The sequence below is a fragment of the Pollicipes pollicipes genome, unplaced genomic scaffold, assembly GCF_011947565.3.
Source record: "Pollicipes pollicipes isolate AB1234 unplaced genomic scaffold, Ppol_2.1 Scaffold_6138;HRSCAF=7277_pilon_pilon_pilon, whole genome shotgun sequence".
Taxonomy (NCBI): domain Eukaryota; kingdom Metazoa; phylum Arthropoda; class Thecostraca; order Pollicipedomorpha; family Pollicipedidae; genus Pollicipes; species Pollicipes pollicipes.
This window is the reverse complement of record NW_023596818.1, coordinates 3,312,355-3,332,030: the sequence shown is the minus strand read 5'-3', so window position 1 is coordinate 3,332,030 and position 19,676 is coordinate 3,312,355.

The following is a 19,676-nucleotide window of genomic DNA, read 5'->3' as shown; positions in this document are numbered from 1 at the left end:
TTACGGTGCATAAAAAACAAGTACTGATCTACTCGATCCACGCTATGCTCCGTGAAGTCTAAAATATCTTTGACGCTCGAACAACACGCTCTGCATCTGCTACCACCATACTCGGCGTAATATGCTCTGCATTCACTACCATACTCAACATAATGCTCCTTACGCCCGCTACCATACTCGACATAATGCGTCACACATAATGCGCTCTGCATCCGCTACGATACTCGGTATTTACCCTCTGCATCCGCTACCATCCTCGGCGTATTTTTAGATCATTTTCAAAACCAGCTCTACATACGCTGGCACATTGGAGCAGCTTTCGCATTTCTTCCAAAACGATTTGGGTGAAATTGCGTGCCAGCACCAACCAACAAACAACCTATTCACAGAGGACGGTTGCCGCGACCGCGGTGCGGCCACTCCGACCGACTGCGGGGGTGTGCCGGTGGGAGGCGCTAGTTCCAGCCGCGCCCTCCCACGGCCCGCAGGCTCACCAGCCTATCCAGGTCCAGCTGGCGGTCGTCCAGCGCAGGCTGCATGTTCGAGCAGATGGCGTTCAGAAGGTGCGCGCCTGGGGACAGCGCGGGCCACATGTCATCGAGCTCTCGAGGAGTTCGCTTCCGACGCGGGCGGCGGTGACCTCGTGACACTCTGACACCACTGACAACGGCCGATCCCCCGGAGGTGAGCGCCGCCGGCTACGCATCGACCCAATGTCGTCTGTCGTCGTCGGCCGAGCGCCGAGGCCGGCCCCGGGGTGTCAGCTGAGCGCGCCCCAGCTGCCCCCCTCCCCGTCCGTGCGGCGACGGCAGTACTAGGCCAGCCGCCGACAGCCGACAGATGCTCCGGGCAGCCGCCGACAGCCGGGACCGACAGAGACCCCGGCCAGCCGTCGACGGCCGATACCGACAGAGACCTCGGTCAGCCGTCGACAGCCGATACCGACAGAGGCCCCGGCCAGCCGCCGACAGCCGGGATCGACAGAGACCCCGGCCAGCCGTCGACGGCCGATACCGACAGAGACCCCGGCCAGCCGTCGACGGCCGATGCCGACAGAGACCCCGCCCAGCCGCCGACAGCCGATACCGACAGAGACCCCGCCCAGCCGCCGACAGAGGCCCCGGCAGAGTACAGTGCCGTGCCCTCCGCACTGCACAGCGTGCGTCTCTGCATCGGTCAGAGCGCTGGCCCGCAGCCGGGCCGCCAGCGACACCCACCTGTCTCTCCCGGCGTGCAGGAGACGAATAGCTTCTCAATTGCCGGTTCCCAGCCCTGAAAATAAGACTCTGCGTCACAAGCCAGCTGCAGCTGCGTCACCGGTCAGCTGCAGCTGCGTCACAAGCCAGCTGCAGCTGCGTCACCGGTCAGCTGCAGCTGCGTCACAAGCCAGCTGCAGCCGCGTCACCGGTCAGCTGCAGCTGCGTCATCAGCCAGCTGCAGCTGCGTCACAAGCTGGCTGCAGCTGCATCACCCAAGCCGAGATCTTTGGAACTATTTATCCACAAAGCTGCGCGCGGAACATAGTTTTTCTTCTGCTTCCGCCCACCGGGCAGGTGGAGGACACACGAAAGGGATGCATGGCCAGCAGGGCCCAGCACGGTATCAGCAAATGACGGGCAATGGCAAGGCACACACACTCCCTTATTGGCATCGACAATACGACTGGGCGGTTCCAGCCAAGCACAAACAACGCAGAGTCGGCACCCGACCTGTAATTCAGCACATGACCTCCTCACGCTCAGCTCGCCAATCTGCTTTGCTGCCGCCACTGGCGGCGACTGTCTGACTGCTGGACCGCGGCGCCTCACCCACGTGCCGGGCACACGCTCACGTAGACCGTTTCAGAATGCTGCGCAGCGCGGTCTGGAAGGGCTCAAGGTCAACCGCTCGCTCCACACCCACCGGGTGGGCTTTGGCCCCGAAGAAGTCCTGGCACATCACCAGCAGGTGGATGAGGTTCTGCGGCAGTTCCGCCTGCCGGCCCAGGTTGCCGCAGCGCACGTCCACCAGCAGCAGGGTGCACGCGGAACGCTGCGGGGGAGCGGCGGCGTGACAGCGGCCGGCCGGCTGCTGGCCTGCAGTGGACACTTTCAGCGGCCGCGGGCAGCACGCGTGGCAGTGCGGCCTGCAGTGCAGCGTGGCGGCGCGCAGACAACACGACGCGGCCGGGCGGATCACTCAGCCGCAGCCGCCGCCAACACACATCTTTCTCGTGATCATAACCCGATGTTGAGCTGCTGCCACGATCCCACGCCACCCACCATGACGCAGGCGTTCTTTACATCAGACGTTTCGCGTCCACATGCAAGCGCGGCCACTGGTTCGTGCTCACTATCGACACCCAATCAGCGCCAGAGGCAGCAAACAGCTGCACTCCACAGCCGACTGTCCGGTCGAGCCGAACGAACGGCAGCCCACCGCCCTCCACGACGCCGGCGTCTCACCAGGGCCAGCCTATTGGCGATGTCTTGCAAGTGCTGCACGCGCACCTCGGCGTACGCGTGCTTCGCCTCACAGCCGTCGCCCACGGCGTGCGTCAAGCGGCGCCTGGCCGAGTCCGGCCAGGCCGTCTGACGCATGCAAAAGTCCTTGAATGCTGAAACAGACAGCCGCAGCGCTGACACGCGCGCCGGCGTCGGCGAGGCGGCGGCGACGCTGGCCGCGCGACGCACACAGCGGCGAAATGACACGCTGTTGAGTGGGAAAAGCGACCGGCGTGGTCACGCCCTTCAGCGGGACTACGGCAAACCTCCCATTTCAGCCCCTTCGCCGACAGCTGAGCTCCTACCTGTGCTCCGTCCAGCAGACGGCACGGGCACTCTTCGTTCTTACACCACGTCACGCCAAGTTATCGCCAGGACAGGCAAACAAGACAACGTCGCACATTGGCATCGGGCACAAACAGCAATCTGGCTAAAGTCGGAGCGAGCGTAGACAAAGACCCACCTAGAAACACTGCGCGCCCCCCCCCCCCCCCCCCCCCCCTCAGCCTCGTCGCGCGCACGGCGGCAGCTGGGCAGCTGGACAGCTGCACACGTCGCGCACTAACTGTTGTAGATGCGCTGTAGCTGGCCGTGAGTGCTGAGCAGGACGGAGTCGGCGTGATCCAGGTACCGACACAGCAGACGCTCGTCGGCCGGCTCCGAGAACGGCGGCCGCTTGGGCAGCTCGAGCTCAGCACGCGGGTACATCCAGCGCTCGTCTGGCGGCGGCGGCCGCCGCCACTGTCAGCGGGCGCCGCCGTCGACACGGCACGAGCGGCGCACCCTTGTGTACAGACGATGAGAAGCAACGCGGGCAAGTGAGGGAGGAAGTGGGTGAGGGAGCCAGTGGGTAGGTGGAGGAAGTGTGATGGAGTGAGGGAGCGAGATTTCAAAACAATACGCTGAACTAGCTGGCAAGGACAGGCACACGACGACAGCAATACAGACAAAGAAAGAGGCAGGGTGGGCCCAACTGCCGCAGCAGCGTCGGCACAAAGGCAGACAACCGAGACGGAGCACAGGGGAAGAACCTGATCGTGCGAGCGCGCGCGCGCATAAGCGTGTGCGTGCGAGCATGTGTGTGGGGGGGGGGGGGAGGTGCATGCGCGCGTGCGTATGAAACCGGGGATGGGGGATATACACGACCAACATGCACGGAGAGACAAATACATGAGCTGGAAGGCAGGCACTTAAATTAGGATTGTGCCGGGGTCTCATGACAGAGCATATCTTTCACTGTATATGAACACAGACCCACCGACCATACAACCGCATTATGCAGGTGGCACCCTCCTACACTCAAGTTTTTCTCCAGTGCGAATCACCGCCCTTTTGGCGTGCTCGCGACGGCATTTCATCCAGCTATCTGCATTTAGCTTTCATGGTTTCCATAAACATCAGGCAGCAGCGTCAGGCCCTTTCCTGTGAGGACCTCCAGGACGTCTCCAGCACTCACGCGCCACCTGTAGCGCGGCGACGGCGTCGAACAGGGCGCCCAGGTGCACCTGCTTGAAGGTCACCAGGTCCTGCTCCTGCTCGCGGGAGCTGATCATCCGATCCAGCAGATCGGTGACGAACGAGACCTGCCAACAACCCCAGCCGGTCACCCGCTGCCCCCAAGTGGCGCACGGGTCGCACGGGACGACTTTTCAAGGACACCAGCCACAGTTGGGGCCCAACAGCGACAGACAGTGCGCGTTTCGCCCCCGGCGAATGTGAGGCGAGGTGAGGTACGATGATGTGATTAAGCAGAGGCAAACCGACATGATGCCAACAGTGCTCCGCGTCACTGCTGTACGTGATTCTTGAGATAGCCATTACTTTTACAAATACATTATACATTAAATTACATTAAATACATACACTACGTCACGTAACTATACTACATATATTACATAAACACATCACAGATACACTCACGTCCTCAAACTTAACACTTCACATTGTAAAAAACAACATCCATATACGAAAGTTGTATAGGGATTTCTTTGCGATCACATTAAGAAAAGCTGGTTACGGCGGCCCCGCATCCGCCGACTGATAACATCCGGCGTGGCGGGGACATTTACCGCAGCACTGAATCGTGCCATGCCATGCCACAGCCCGGCCGTCCCGCGCCGAACGGCCCCTCTCACGGCCCATTGCCAAAGCTGATCGCGTTCGACGAGTCAAGCAGCTGCGGCAGTGCCTTCGTTACCGAACCGGCGGAGCAGACGAACATGACGGCGCCCCGAGGCCACTCACCGCGCCCAGTTTGGCCCAGTACGCGTCCACGACGCTCTGCGAGACGTGGCGTCGGATGGACGCCGGCCGCCGGGGGATGGGGCCCGCGCCCGCGCCCAGCGACGCCACCGCCTCCAGCAGCAGGCGCAGCTTGCAGAATGTCTCTGGAGAGAGGCAGCGCGTGACACGCGGCTGAAGCCCGCCTGGCGACGCTGACGGGCCCCGCGCGGCGCGAGGCTGACGCTGCAGCCAGCCGGCTTCAGCCGGGTTCAGCCACGGGATTCAGTCAGGTCCAGCCGGGTTCAGCCGGGTTCAGCCACGGGATTCAGCCAGGTCCAGCCGGGTTCAGCCATGGGATTCAGCCAGGTCCAGTCGGGTTCAGCCGGGTTCAGCCACGGTTCAGTCGGGTTAAGCCGGGTTCAGCCACGGGATTCAGCCAAGTCCAGTCGGGTTCAGCCGGGTTCAGCCGCATTCAGCCACAGTTCAGTCGGGTTCAGCCGAGTTTAGACGGGTTCAAAAACGGTTCAGCCGGGTTCATCTGGGTTCAGCCATGATTCAGCCGGGTGCAGCCGCCGAATGTCCCGTGGCATAACAAACCCAGAGCCCCGGAAGGAGCCTAGCGTCTCTAAAAGTGCGGTGAAGCATGTGACTGGAGCACTATTCACTGACCCCTGTCACCGACACAATCACCACACACGCCACTCTGAAAAGGCGCGCTAGGGATTAAGGCTGGAACGCTACAAAATCGTTTGCTTAAGTCAGAGTACAAGCATGAGGAATATCCTCCTCTGTGCAGCGACTAAAATTATGCAACGACGAGGTTGACAGGAGCTAATCCTCTACGTCATCTTGTTCGTTAATTGTTTTATCGTGCCTCACCTTGTAACTTCAGCAAATTTTCGCACGTGCATGCGATCGATCGGCAACACCACGGCCGCGACCCGGCCTGCACAAGGGACACACACGAATAGGCAGACACATGACACTTGTCACAGCACAGGACGACCCCGGGACCGGCCACGTACCTGGATGATTGAAGTCGAACTCGGCCTGCGCCAGGGAGATGGTAAACGCGTGGCGGGCGTCCATGCGCCGGGCGAGGACGCCGCCCGGCAGCATCTCCTGCTTCACCTGGCGGTGCGCCAGCCACAGCAGCCGCAGCAGGTCGTTGTACCAGGGCAGCGCGGCCGTTATCGCCGCCGCCGCCGCGTCGGTATCCGGCGGCGTCGGCGCCTGCAGCAGCGCCTGGCCCTGCGGCGCGGCGGAGGGCTCAGATGCTGCGGCGACAAGTCACGAGCCCCCCCCCCCCCCTCCCCGCGGGCTCTGTCGCGGCACGATCAGACCCCGACCTCGGGTCAGAGTTCGGGCTAGAGTGGACACGGCCCCGACCTCGGGTCAGAGTTCGGGCCGGAGTCGACACGGCCCCGACCTCGGGTCAGAGTTCGGGCCGGAGTCGACACGGCCCCGACCTCGGGTCAGAGTTCGGGCCGGAGTCGACACGACCCCGACCTCGGGTCAGAGTTCGGGCTAGGGTCCACACGACCCCGACCTCGGGTCAGAGTTCGGGCCGGAGTCGACACGGCCCTGACCTCGGGTCAGAGTTCGGGCCGGAGTCGACACGGCCCCGACCTCGGGTCAGAGTTCGGGCCGGAGTCGACACGGCCCCGACCTCGGGTCAGAGTTCGGGCCGGAGTAGACACGGCCCCGACCTCGGGTCAGAGTTCGGGCCGGAGTGGACACGGCCCCGACCTCGGGTCAGAGTTCGGGCCGGAGTGGACACGGCCCCGACCTCGGGTCAGAGTTCGGGCCGGAGTCGACACGGCCCCGACCTCGGGTCAGAGTTCGGGCCGGAGTGGACACGGCCCCGACCTCGGGTCAGAGTTCGGGCCGGAGTAGACACGGCCCCGACCTCGGGTCAGAGTTCGGGCTGGAGTGGACACGGCCCCGACCTCGGGTCGGAGTTCGAACTAGAGTTGACACGGCCCCGACCTCGGGTCAGAGTTCGGGCTAGAGTCCACACGGCCCCGACCTCGGGTCAGAGTTCGGGCGCGCGAGTGATGCCTCGTCCCGGCCGACTGACCTTGCGCAGCAAGAAGTACCACTGCGCCGGGTCCGGGTAGGCCAGCCGCTCGTCACCGCTCGGCTCCTCCGACGCCGCGTACTGGAAGATCATGGAGTGCGTGCGCAACAGCACGTCCCCCAGAGCAGCCCCCACCTGCGGCAGTCACAGCGTTTGAGTGCAAAATGACGCCAAACGGGTACCGCTGTTACTGAACACCCGCAGTATCGAAATCAACTTCGATCCACCAAACGTGTCCCAGCAAGGACGCCGACAAGCGACAGAAAGCATCCGACCACGAACCACACCGTGACGAGACAGACAGTAACGCGATGTGTTCGAGAAGGGAATCCAGTATCAACGCTGGGGACAGATCGTTGATTTTTTCATAAACAGCGATATCTGAAAAGGTATGGAGGCCAACAACACCGCCACGGACCATTCCGCAAAGATTGCGAGGTTGCAAGGACTGCAAAAAGTTGTTGAGGTTAGTTGGTCACGGCACATTTCGCGATACTCAGCAAATCACGAGGAACAACGGTTGACGCGCGCTGCAGGAGCCCCGGTACAGGGAATACCCAAAGAGAGCAGAACGCATTGCAGTTCAAGACACTCCAGTGCAGTCGGCCAGAGGCTTCATCAGCAGAGGCAGAGGCAGGCTTCATCTGCGGCGGCGCCGCGGTCTCCCACACCCCAGGGCTGGCGTGTCAGAGCACCGCGCAGACGGCAGCGCGCTCTCCCCACAGTCGGAGCGTCACCTCCCGCAGAGGCGGCGGCGGCGGCGGCGCCGCTGCCCGCCGCGGGACAGTGGCGCCGCTGCCCCGCTGCAGGACGCCGGCGCCGCCCGGGGACCCGCGAGCTGGACACACGGAGCGCGGCCACTTCACTCTAGTTTTCGCCGCCGGAGACCACACTCTGCTGGATGAGCACGCAGGTGATACTAAACACGGTACGGGTATTGGTTACGTTATGTTACGTTGGTACCGTAATACGTTGCTATTTGTTTCTTCCTAGCCCCACATAGGGCTTGTTGAAGAAACCAGCTATCCTTCACTTCTCCCCGTCCCACTTGACATTTTTAACCTGGACGAAAGTTTACGCGGCACACTAAAACAAACATGAAGGATTTCATACGCCATCAGTACGTGACTAACCTGTTGTTTGATTCGGTCCAGCTGTGCGAAGAAGTCACGCGAGGGGGAGATACGGAGCACGCACGCGGCGTCCAACGCCTGTAGACACGGACGGCAGGCGTCAGACTGCAGCCATTACGGTCAGGCTGAGGCTGTCACGGTCAGGCTGAGGCTGACACGGTCAAGCTGGGGCTGTCAGTCAGGCTGGAGCTGTCACGGCCAAGCTGGGGCTGTCACAGTCAGGCTGGAGCTGACACGGTCGGGCTGGGGCTGTCACGGTCAGGCTGGGGCTGACATGGTCAAGCTGGGGCTGTCAGTCAGGCTGGAGCTGACACGGTCGGGCTGAGGCTGTCACGGTCAGGCTGGGGCTGACACGGTCAAGCTGGGGCTGTCAGTCAGGCTGGAGCTGTCATGGTCAGGCTGGGCTGTCATGGTCAGGCTGAGGCTGTCAGTCAGGCTGAGGCTGACACGGTCAGGCTGGGGCTGACACAGTCAGGCTGAGGCTGTCACAGTCAGGCTGAGGCTGACACGGTCAGGCTGGGGCTGCCACAGTCAGGCTGGGGCTGTCACAGTCAAGCTGGGGCTGTCACGGTCAGGCTGAGGCTGTCACAGTCAGGCTGAGGCTGACACGGTCATGCTGAAGCTGACACAGTCAGGCTGGGGCTGACACGGTCATGCTGAGGCTGACACGGTCAGGCTGGGGCCATCATGGCCAGTCGGCGGCTCGTCTGACCACCGTCCCCCACCGCCCTTACTCACATCCCTGGAAGCGCGGATGCGGCCGCTCAGAGCGTCCCTCTCGACGCTCAACTCGCCGACGGAGCCGCTGCTGCGCGCCAGCTGCGAGGCCAGCACCCAAACCATCGTCTGCTCCACCTTCGCCTGAAGAGGAGCAGGGCAACCGTCCGTGACCGCTGTGCAGGCGCCGTGCATGCCGCATCTGCCAGACCGAACACGTGCTGGAGTTTGTGGTACGTACGCCTCAGGCAGGAGTTTGTGGTACGTACGTCTCTGGCAGGAGTTTGTGGTATGTACGCCTCTGGCAGGAGTTTGTGGTACGTACGCCTCTGGCAGGAGTTTGTGGTACGTACGTCTCTGGCAGGAGTTTGTGGTACGTACGCCTCGGGCAGGAGTTTGTGGTACGTACGTCTCTGGCGGGAGTTTGTGGTACGTACGCCTCTGGCAGGAGTTTGTGGTAAGCGTGCCTCTGGCAAGAGTCATTATATGCTCAGTATTATGTAACAATCACAGCTCATCACCTTTATATTTCTAGCTTGGACAAAAGGTTATCGAAGGGCTGACACCAAAAATCAGTTATATATTTTTTTGTTCAGATCAATTACAAATCATGATTATTCAGCTGTTTTAAGGGAAGTAAGTTAACATAAAAACGACAGCTAAGGTTTTGATTAAGATAGAATAAGACAATATGTTATATCGTGAAGCAATTCCAAGACTTGGAGCAACGAGACATCTCGAGGGAGAAAGTTAGCTCGACGACTTCATGAACGTCCACTTCTGAGTATTCCTGGCCTCTCCGTGAAAACTACTGCTGTCATTAAGTAGTAGCTTCGGGCACATAGAGTAAGGGAGAACTCCAACATTTTAACATTCTGCGTGACATTGACATCACGGACTCTGCATTCTCGACTGACATTGGTGAGTTGGCGGTGATTCAGTTTCTAAGATGAACAATGGGTTATGTCCTGACAGCTTACCTACCGCCACCAACACCCGATTGATAACGTGTTCTGGCGAACCACGCTGGAGCGCCTATTCTAAGATCTCATAGAAGCCCTCCAGCTTCAGACACCTTCTGACAGGTCGCTGGGTCCTGTTACCCATGACTCAAGCCTCCCCACAAACGGCAGAAAATCCCACCCGGAAACAAATCCGACAGAACGGCCCACTTCTTCCGCACAGTGCACCACCAGACGTTCGTCCATTTATCTATTCATGACACGTAATATCTAACACCCTGAATTCACGTCGCCAACCCTGATGCAAAACTGCACGGCGAGACGACGAAAGTTGCCTACGGCGAGCATCAAACCCACGACCTCTCCAACCAGCGGGCAGCATCCTCCTCCCCACCAAGCACGCGCTTCTCTGAAGCGTTGCCCACCCATCTCCGCGTCGTTGTTGTCATTGGGGATTGGGGCTTCAAGACGCACTCAGCTGCTGAGGCTACACGGCATCGCCTGCCTCTCGCCCTGGCAAAGAGGGCGGGCACCGCGGGGAATCGAACTCCGTACCTCTGGTTTCCCAGATGCGCAGCGGTTAACGCAGGCGCGTTAACCACTACACTACCGGCATCCTCACCTCCAAGTCCTTCAGCAGTCCAGGCTCGAGGTGGCGCAGCTCCTGCCTGCAGTCCTGCAGCATGAGCAGCGTCCAGCCGAGGAAGAGCGAGCCGCCGAGCAGCTGCCCGTGAAGTGGGTCGCCGCCCACCTGCTCGGTGACGAACTGGTGCCACTCGAGCAGCGCCACGGCCACCGTCGGCGAGGCGTGCGGCAGCGCGTCCAGCGCGTCCCGCTGCGCCGCCTCGGCCGCCGACCCTGCCCGCCACAGCACACACACGCGCATACACAGGTGTCGGCGCCGACGAACGGCCTGATGCAGCCGGGCCCGTTCCGTCGGCCGGCGCGGCGTACGAGGCAGGCGAGCCCCAGGGGAGCGACGGCGGCGCGGTACAAAGCCGACGTGGCCGTGGGTTTTATGAGGGGGAGAAAGAATCCGCAGGGAAGTGGGTGATGACTGTGCACAAATGGGAAACACGGTCTTGTACAGCACTCAGCGAGTAATGTGCACACGCAAACATCAAGCAAACAACGAACCGCAGCTCGAACTGTGTACCATTGAACAGTATAGAGCAACGCATACACGCGCGCACGCGCGCGCACACACAAGCACGCACTGCCACTCACTCGCATTGTGCTTGTCGTTCTTGAGCGGCCGATTCTTCTTCTTGTCGCTCTTGCCGGCGGGGCGGGCCTTTTTCTGTGCCTTTTTCTCCTTGACGGGAGCGCGGACGGCGGCGGCGGCGCCATTGGTCGGTGGCCGCACTTCGAGCGTGTTCGCCATGGTAACGAAGACGCTGTTGAGCGCGTGGTACTCCTCCATGGGTGGCAGCCGCAGCGGCCCGGTGGCCTTTACGACGCCCCACCACACCAGCTGGGCCGAAGGTGCGCCGCACACCTCTGAGGCAGGGGTCAGACGAGGTCAGGTGCCGCCGCCCGGCTCAGCAGGCCGACTGTGCGCCGCACGCCTCTGAGACAGGGGTCAGACGAGGTCAGGTGCCGCCGCCCGGCTCAGCTGGGCCGAATGTGCGCCGCACACCTCTGAGACAGGGGTCAGACGAGGTCAGGTGCCGCCGCCCGGCTCAGCTGGGCCGAATGTGCGCCGCACGCCTCTGAGACAGGGGTCAGACGAGGTCAGGTGCCGCCGCCCGGCTCAGCAGGCCGACTGTGCGCCGCACGCCTCTGAGACAGGGGTCAGACGAGGTCAGGTGCCGCCGCCCGGCTCAGCTGGGCCGAATGTGCGCCGCACACCTCTGAGACAGGGGTCAGACGAGGTGAGGCGCCGGCGCCTGCCTCAGCTGGGTAGCCCCACGCCCACGCGAGGTCATCGGACCAGTAGGTAAGTTGGACGGTCGAGTGTATTGCTGCTGGAAGATCAATGTCTCAGCATATGCAAAGATCCGACATCTGTAGATTATGAGCGAACTGGGCCTAAAAAACTGAAACCGGAAATTGCTTCCAAGAGGATGTCATGCGCACGCAGAACTGCCAGACCAAAGAGCACACCAAAACATTAAAAAAGCTACCCACTCGCCCCTTGTGTAATGCACCGCATCATAAGAGGTAGCTTATCAATGAACGAGTACACGAAAGATGGCAACAACAGCCTGGCAGCTCTTACTTTACCGCTGCGGAACCTGGCATCCCTACTCCCAGCACACCACTACATCAACCGCACCCCACGGCGGCCGACACGCGCGCCCTCTCTCCGCCGGCGGCTGCACTCCGAGTACCGCGCGGGCACGCGGGCGGCGCCACCTACCGGTGATGTTGCTCGACCAGTGCTGCTTCAGGTAGCGCTCGAACAGGCCGAAGCGGAAGGGCGAGGCGGTGACGTAGCTGAGCGGCGGCGTCAGGCGGACGTCGGCGCGCGACACCTTGGGCGCGGCGCTCCAGGTGAGCAGCAGCCGCACCAGAGTACCGCCCCACTGGGGCAGACGGGCGCGTCAGACGGCGCCGGCCTCCGCTCCGGACTCCGTCGGCCGGATCGGCGGCCGGTGACGCGGCGCCGGCGGCACGTGGCACACACGTGGCACACGGCAAGGCACACACGCACAATTCCATCCGAAGCTTCGCGGCGCGGTGCGTGGCGGACGGAGCGGCGCGTAAGCGTGTCACGGACTCACACTAAGAGGAAGCGAGGGGAGGGGCGATGCTCACAGCACGGCCCGCTACGAGAAGGATCACGGAATGATTCCGCGGTGGACAGGATCCACGTTTCCTCACGCCATTTCTCACGAGTGGCACCGCGACGGAAACATCCGTGTCTCGTCATACGAAAGGCCACGAAATCGAACAACGGCGGCGCTTATCCCAGCAAAAACGCGCGAATGGTAACAAAATATGACAGCGGCAGGCGGAGATCTCCTGTGCCTCATCATGCCATGTCATGTCATGTCATGACATGAATGTCATGTCATGACATGACATGACAGTCATGGAAGGGTCATGCAAAGCCTCCCAAACACAGCACACAGGCAGATTTGCACACACTTACTGCGCAGAAGATCTCCGCGAAAATGTACGTGCGCAGAATTCTCAGCTTGTTGTCGGGTGGACCGAACAGATTTCTGAAGGACGCCCGCGTTGTGGTGTGTACGAAGGGGTCGTAAGCTGAAAAGCATGTGCAATAATAAAGCACAAACATACCAAAGCTTGCCGGTCAAATGACGCAGGTCTACGGCGACGCACGCAGAAAAACTAACCTTATGTACAGGTAACCATAACGACAATTTTTGACGGGGAGGTACTGCACGTATGTGGGACACAAAATATCACGGCTTCCGGTACAAGGCAACTGGCGCGGCGGTTAAGCCGCGCGACAGGGAAGCCAGGGATACGGAGCTCGATTCCTGGCGTTGTCAGCCCTCCCAGCCATGATGACAGGCAGGCGACGTCATCGAGCTACGGCAGCTGAGTTCATCGTAAAGCCCCACTGACACCCGCCCACGCGCCATGCAGCGTTTCCTGTGCGCGTGGTATACGCGCACACAAAACAGGACTTACCACAAGTCGGTTTCACCATGTTTTCAGCCAGATGCATGTTTTTGGCCACGATCATGACATCGGTCAGGAATTCAGTCACGTCACCGAAGCTCCCCGTCATCTTCTCGGCGATGCGAATAAAGGGGTAGTCCAAGGCACCATTTGTAACCGTTTCTGAAAAGTAAAATCTATCAGCGCGCAAAAAAATCCCTGGGAGTGGGGAAGGCGGGGGGGGGGGGGGGCGCAGAATGAACTACGCACTTGTACGTGATCGACCCAGATGACAAGACTGTCCAGTCAATAATGGGTATAAACTGAACCCCAGGCGCATGCGGTTAACGCCTTTTTTCTGACCCCCTCCCCCCTCCCCTCAGAAAAACGATCAGCCCAGCCCACAAACTAGAACTATACTCAGCTATGAATGCTACCCAGAGCCCTACGGTATACGCACAAATCTAGTCCTGTCAATTTAGGTCAAAGTTTCCCCAAAAAAACAAACATTGGCAGTGCTACACTAAGGTGGGTGATCAGATTTATCTCTGCTAAGAAGTGTGTCGATTTTGGTCATCCTGGAAACCGTACATAGATGAGCGTGCAGTCTGCGCACTGTCGTCAAAGTACCACGTCACAAAAGGTCATCCACACGTGTCCGTTATTCCTACCGAGCCAATATTTGCCATCCAACGCTGACACTGAACACCGCAACAGGAATCACCTCAAAGCACGTCGCTGCTTAGGTTTGGTCACGAAGGTCGAAACACGCATCTGCTAATTTCGGACAGCATACGAGCATGGAAACAACACACATCGTGGCATGGACCGGCGTCAGGAGGAGCGCGACCGTCTTTCCCTCGAATATGACGGTGAATCAGCAGTGGACATCACAGCGCTGACGCCAATGCTGCCCTAAACGCCACATTTTCTAGTGCGCCAATACGCGTGCACAAAACCTAACCGGAACGTTCTGAGGTTATGGCTGACTTTTCCGTGCAAGCAGTTCCTAAGCGTCATCACGCGCCCGGCGTTAATCCGTCACCGCTTCTGCCTGCATGCTGGCTGCGCGCGACCCCGGCGTGACGCACTGCAGCCGTCAGCCCCGCGCCGGCGTCACGCTCCCCCCTGCAGGGGGGGGGGGGGGGGGCCGGGCGGCGCGCGGTGGGAGCTCGGCACTGGATGACCCCGCGGCGGCCCCAGTGCTGTCCCGCTGTCTGTCCTTCTACGTAACCCCATAGCTCTGAGACGGTGGTAACTGACCACAAGGACGTTCACTCAAACCGAGCCGAGCCGGACCCTGGGCCGATCGGCGCGGGTTATCTCAGCCAGATACCGCCCGCTGTTGCGAACAAAGAGGCCTTCCTGCGGGCTTATCGTAAGGACCATCCTCGAGCGGCGGCCCGGCCTTGTCCGGCCAGGGAGATCCCTGTGCTGCTGGTCTCGACGGCTTTGCACACGCCCGCACAACAGCCCACGCATAAGCCAAAAGGGAAAATGCGCCGCCGATGACGTCACAGCGCAACTGAATCAGCAGGGCCCGACGCTGATGTGCACATACTGATGTGCACATTCTCAGAAGAGTGTGCATTTGTGGAGCCACGCAAAAGTTTCCACCGCTCCGTGCCAGCATTTCACCCTCAAAGCAACTTATTTTCAGAATGCAAGGGGAAACCAACTCATCCCAGGTGGATTAGAATACTCGCGACAGGGTCAAGGTCGGCTGCTCCGAGTCTGATGTTTGTCTGTGCAGCTGGGAGGAGTGAATGCAGGGAAACTGGGACACCGCTATTTATTACTTACCATGATACAGTCTCAAGGGTCCATTCTTGTACATGTAGATGCGGAACTTGATGAGGGTGTTGATCCAAAATAGGCGGCCTTGCTCCTTAATCATGCATTGGAACACTTCCTTGCGATCAATGTAATACTGCCAATCTTGGGGGTTGATTGCCCTGGAGAACAGTGGTTCATCTTCTGAGAGGACAATCTCCTTCATTGCCAATCAATGCTTTGCTGAAAGAAGGATAGATGGTTATCATGTGTCCATGTAAAATGTGTCAGTTGAATGTGCCAATGGTAAAGACATGATCATGCTGGCCTCAGGGTAAGAGAGCATTAACAATTTCATCTCATCACTTTGCTCTTCATTTAAGTGATCACTTTCATTTTTTAAACCTTGTGTACTGCCCATCAATTGACAAGTCTAGCATGGCCCAACTTCATTTCAAATCTCAAGAACTTGGGACCATGCAATGCACATGCAGTTAGGCATTATAGGCCCATGATACCATCTCTGCTTTGAAATAATTGATAAGCTTGCACACAACAGAGAATTCTGCAGAGAGGTGAGGAGAGATGATGGCTGGCTGTTCACATGCAAACAACAGCTTTATCTGGAATCACACAGATGATGGCCTACCACAGCTGCATTTAGTGGGGGCAAGTGAAAAATGACATCAACCTGAAGATATAAGTACACAACAATGAAGCCCAATGGCTGTTTCTGCATTATCTAAGTGCCTTGGATGCAATGGAACCAAGGTGGGATCCACATGCACACATGAAAAAGTGTCAAGAGTTAAAAGTCTTCTGCTTTGCTCATGGCACAAGCAGCTGGATATGAATGGAGTCAGTCATTCATGCTCTGACTCAATTGACAGAGAGAACATCAGAGATCAGCAGAACCTGGTAATGAGTCAGCAGGCTTAGAAACTGGATCAGCAAACCCAGAAACTGAATCCATCAAAATATCAACTGGATCAACAAACCAAAAATTTCAAGCAGTAAGCCAGGGGTACAACCATCTCAGCTGGTGTCAAAAGTTCAGACAAGGACAACAAGTGCCTCTAGTGTAGCAAATGTCACACTGACAAACAGAAAGGTCTAAACATACAAGATGGTGCAGGCTACCTGCTTTTAAAAGTACAATAGTCTTGCCAACCAGTGACCTCTACATTATAACATCCAAAAGCATGAGGCCTTTCATATGGAATCTGCAGCTGTCAACAATGTTATCACCCTGCTACGCAACATGGGTATCCAGATGACCCACTGGACACTACAACTCAGATACCCGCCACCATTGGCTGTATGGGCTGTGTCACCTCTGGGAACTACTGTTCTCCATTACTTTGTTCTCCATGGCCAAGTTTTGGTTACACCTAAGCGGAGCTCGGTATTGCCTGCGCAGTGCTTGCACTTCCCAAAACGGACTGTATCAATTGAGAGCATTATGGAAATCCTACAATACTGGTATCAGAAGTTGCAACCGAACTACTGAATACCTTCAGTGCGTTACTTACGCTCTATTTGTCATAAAACGACAATAAATGGCCACCTCCCCACCCGCCAACGAAACCCAGTTTGCAACGAATGACGGACAAATATGTTGCGCGCCGACAGCTGATTGTACCAAGATAGCGACGTCGCAACATTTCCAGCTGATTGAACGATGACGTCACCTCAACAAAAAAGTCTCTTCTGGTGATGGTTCACGCGCGCACGGCCAGCAGCCACGGTAAGTCCATAATGACATTAGGGAGTTTCCCGTCACACGTGTGACCCCGAACACAAACACCAAGACCGAAAAGAACCGGGTGAGACAGAACAGGGCCACGCGGAGACGGGCGGGCCTGAACCGGACCGGATAGGACTAGATGTAACGTCATGAAGCAAAACGGGACCGGACGAGACCCTGCCAGACCAGACCGGGCAGGATCAGACCAGACGGGACCGAATGGAACCGGACGAGGTCTGATTATATCAAATGGGACCCGATGGAAGTGGACAGCACCAGATGGGATCAGACCGCACCGAACGCGATCGCGTGGAACCGAACGGAGCTGAACTGCACCAACAGCACCGGACGTCACCAAAAGGGACCATGCCGAACCTAAACGTTACTGAAATGAACCGGGTGAAACAGAATGCGGCCATAGGGAAGAACCGAGCCAGATCGGACGGAGTTGGACCGGATCGGATGGAACTGGACCGGATGGGGCGGAACTGGACAAGACCGGATGGTATTGACCTGGATCTGACAAAACTGGGCCGGATCAGACGGAACTAAACCGGAGCGAACGGAATTAGACCGGAGCAGGCGGAACTGGACCGCACTGGACGGAACTGGACCGGAGCAGACGGAACTGGACCGCACTGGACGGAACTGGACCGGATCGGACAGAGCTGAACAGGATCGTACGAAACTGGACCGGATCGGGTGGAACTGGACAGGATCGGACGGCACAGGCCCGGATCTGACGGAACCGGAGCGGATCGGGCGTATCTGGATCGGATCATACGGAACTGGACCGGATCGAACGGAACCGGACGAAGCCTCATGAGTCAAGAGAGGACCAGACCAAACTAGACGGAACCGGCTGAGTCCGGACTCGACGAGACCGGATGGCAACGGACGATATACCGGATGAAGGCACTCACGCGATGGGGCGGAACCGGACGAAACCGGATGGAACTGGACGTGACTGGAAACGGCTGGACATGACTTGTGAGACCAGATGGGACCGGATGGGACCAAACAGGACCAGACAGGACCAGACGGAACTAGACGGGACAAGACGGGATCGGGCGACACCGGACACGTTCAGACGGAGGCGGACGGCACATCAATGGACCAGATGGGACCGGACGAGGTCGGGAGGCAACTGACCGGATCGGTAGGAGCCAGACGTGGACGAGCGGAATTGGAATTGAACGACACTGGACGTGGTCGAATGGAGCCGAACGCTACAGAACGGAGTGGGGCGGGGCAAGGTGAAGAGTTATATACACCTGACAGGACCTGATGGAGCAGGTGGAACTAGACGGCAATGGACGGTTCTGCATGGGACTGGGACATGAAGGATCGGATGGAACCGGGCGAGACCTGGGACCAGGCTAGGATGCACGGAGCCCGACGGAACCCGGCAGGATTTCACATGACGAAACGGGCGGGGCGGCAAGGGACGTGAACAATAGGAACAGGGCAGGTCAGGACGGGGCCAGAGAGGGCGGCCTTCGACCCGTCCGATTCCGTCCTGGCGCGTCTGGTTCCGTCCTGGCCCATCTGGTCCCATCCTGGCCCATCTGGTCTCATCCTGGCCCATCTGGTCCCGCCCTGGCCCATCTTGGCCCGTGTGATTTTATCCGGCCTCACCTGGCTCCATCAGGTCCCGTCTAGTATTGCCCGTTCGCGCCCGGTTCCGTCTGGTCCCATTTGGTGCCAACCAGTCCTGCCCAGCAGTTTTCGGTCCGTCCAGTCCCATCCGGTTTCGTCTGGTTTCATGCCATCGCGTTAAATCCCGCGCCACACCGTCCAGCCCCGTCGCGTCTCCTTCGGTCCAGCCTTTTCCAATCGTGCACGATCCGGCCCGGGCTCATTACGTTCCATCCAGCGCCGTCCGGTCCCGTTTGCCCACATCCAGTTTCGAGCAATGATGTTCGGAAGTGTCCGATGTCGCTCAATCCCGCTCGGTCTGGATTGAGCACTTCCAGACCCGTTTGGTTATTGGTCCCATCAGGTCCGTCCGGTGCCATCCAGTTCCGTCTGGTGTCATTACGTTCCACTTGATTCCATTCTATCCTACCTGATTAAGTCCGACCTTGTCCGGCTCCATTAAGCTCCGTTTGGGCCCGTTTATTCATGTCCTGTACCGCCCAGTCCCGTGCAGAAACAATACCAGGTTAGCAGACTTTTGGTTTTATGACGTCACAATAAGCTGCATATTTCTGCGTCCGTTGATGCGAACAGACTGGGTGACGGAGTGTGAGAACGCTACTTTTTTATCATATGGAAAAGAAGGCCCAATGAAGGTGCTACAGGCATTCAACAATGCACTGTGCTTCTGTTCATGCCAACGTTCTAAAGGTTTCATACCAGATTCAATTAATGGGCACCAGTAAGAGAGTGTGAGGCCAACACTGCTGATACCCAAGAGCCCGCAGTTCTCCAACCGGTAAATATCGCCTTGCCCACATTGCGTGCAAATAACATGTCACAGACCAGATCAGATGAATGCTGTACAGCACCAGCCCTCACCATGTAGCTGAATTACCAACTCGGTCGCTGAATACGTACTATTTCTGTTGCTGCACAAGTGTATCAGGTGTACACCATGTACATACTCAGCTTATAGACTACACTATTTGACTGCAGCACAGCACCATTCTTAGCTGAATCACTAACTCAGATGTAGATGCTTCTGTTGGTGCACAACAGTCAAAGGTGCTTATATCAGATACTGGTAAGCCCACTTCACTTTGACGATGCAATAAATGTTGCCTCGCGCTAACCCAAACTATGGCCACGTAGTAAGTCAAGAACTCATCAGAAGCAAGCACTCGTAGCCACTGCCACTGTTCCCGCATCAAAGCCCTGGGACCATGCTCCCTCCACGGCTATTCCTCATTGTCGTACGACTAAAAAGCGCCAACACAGCCCAGATCAGTATTCACGCCGTACCACGCAGCATCACGCGAATGTCTGGACAGTTCGGAGCCA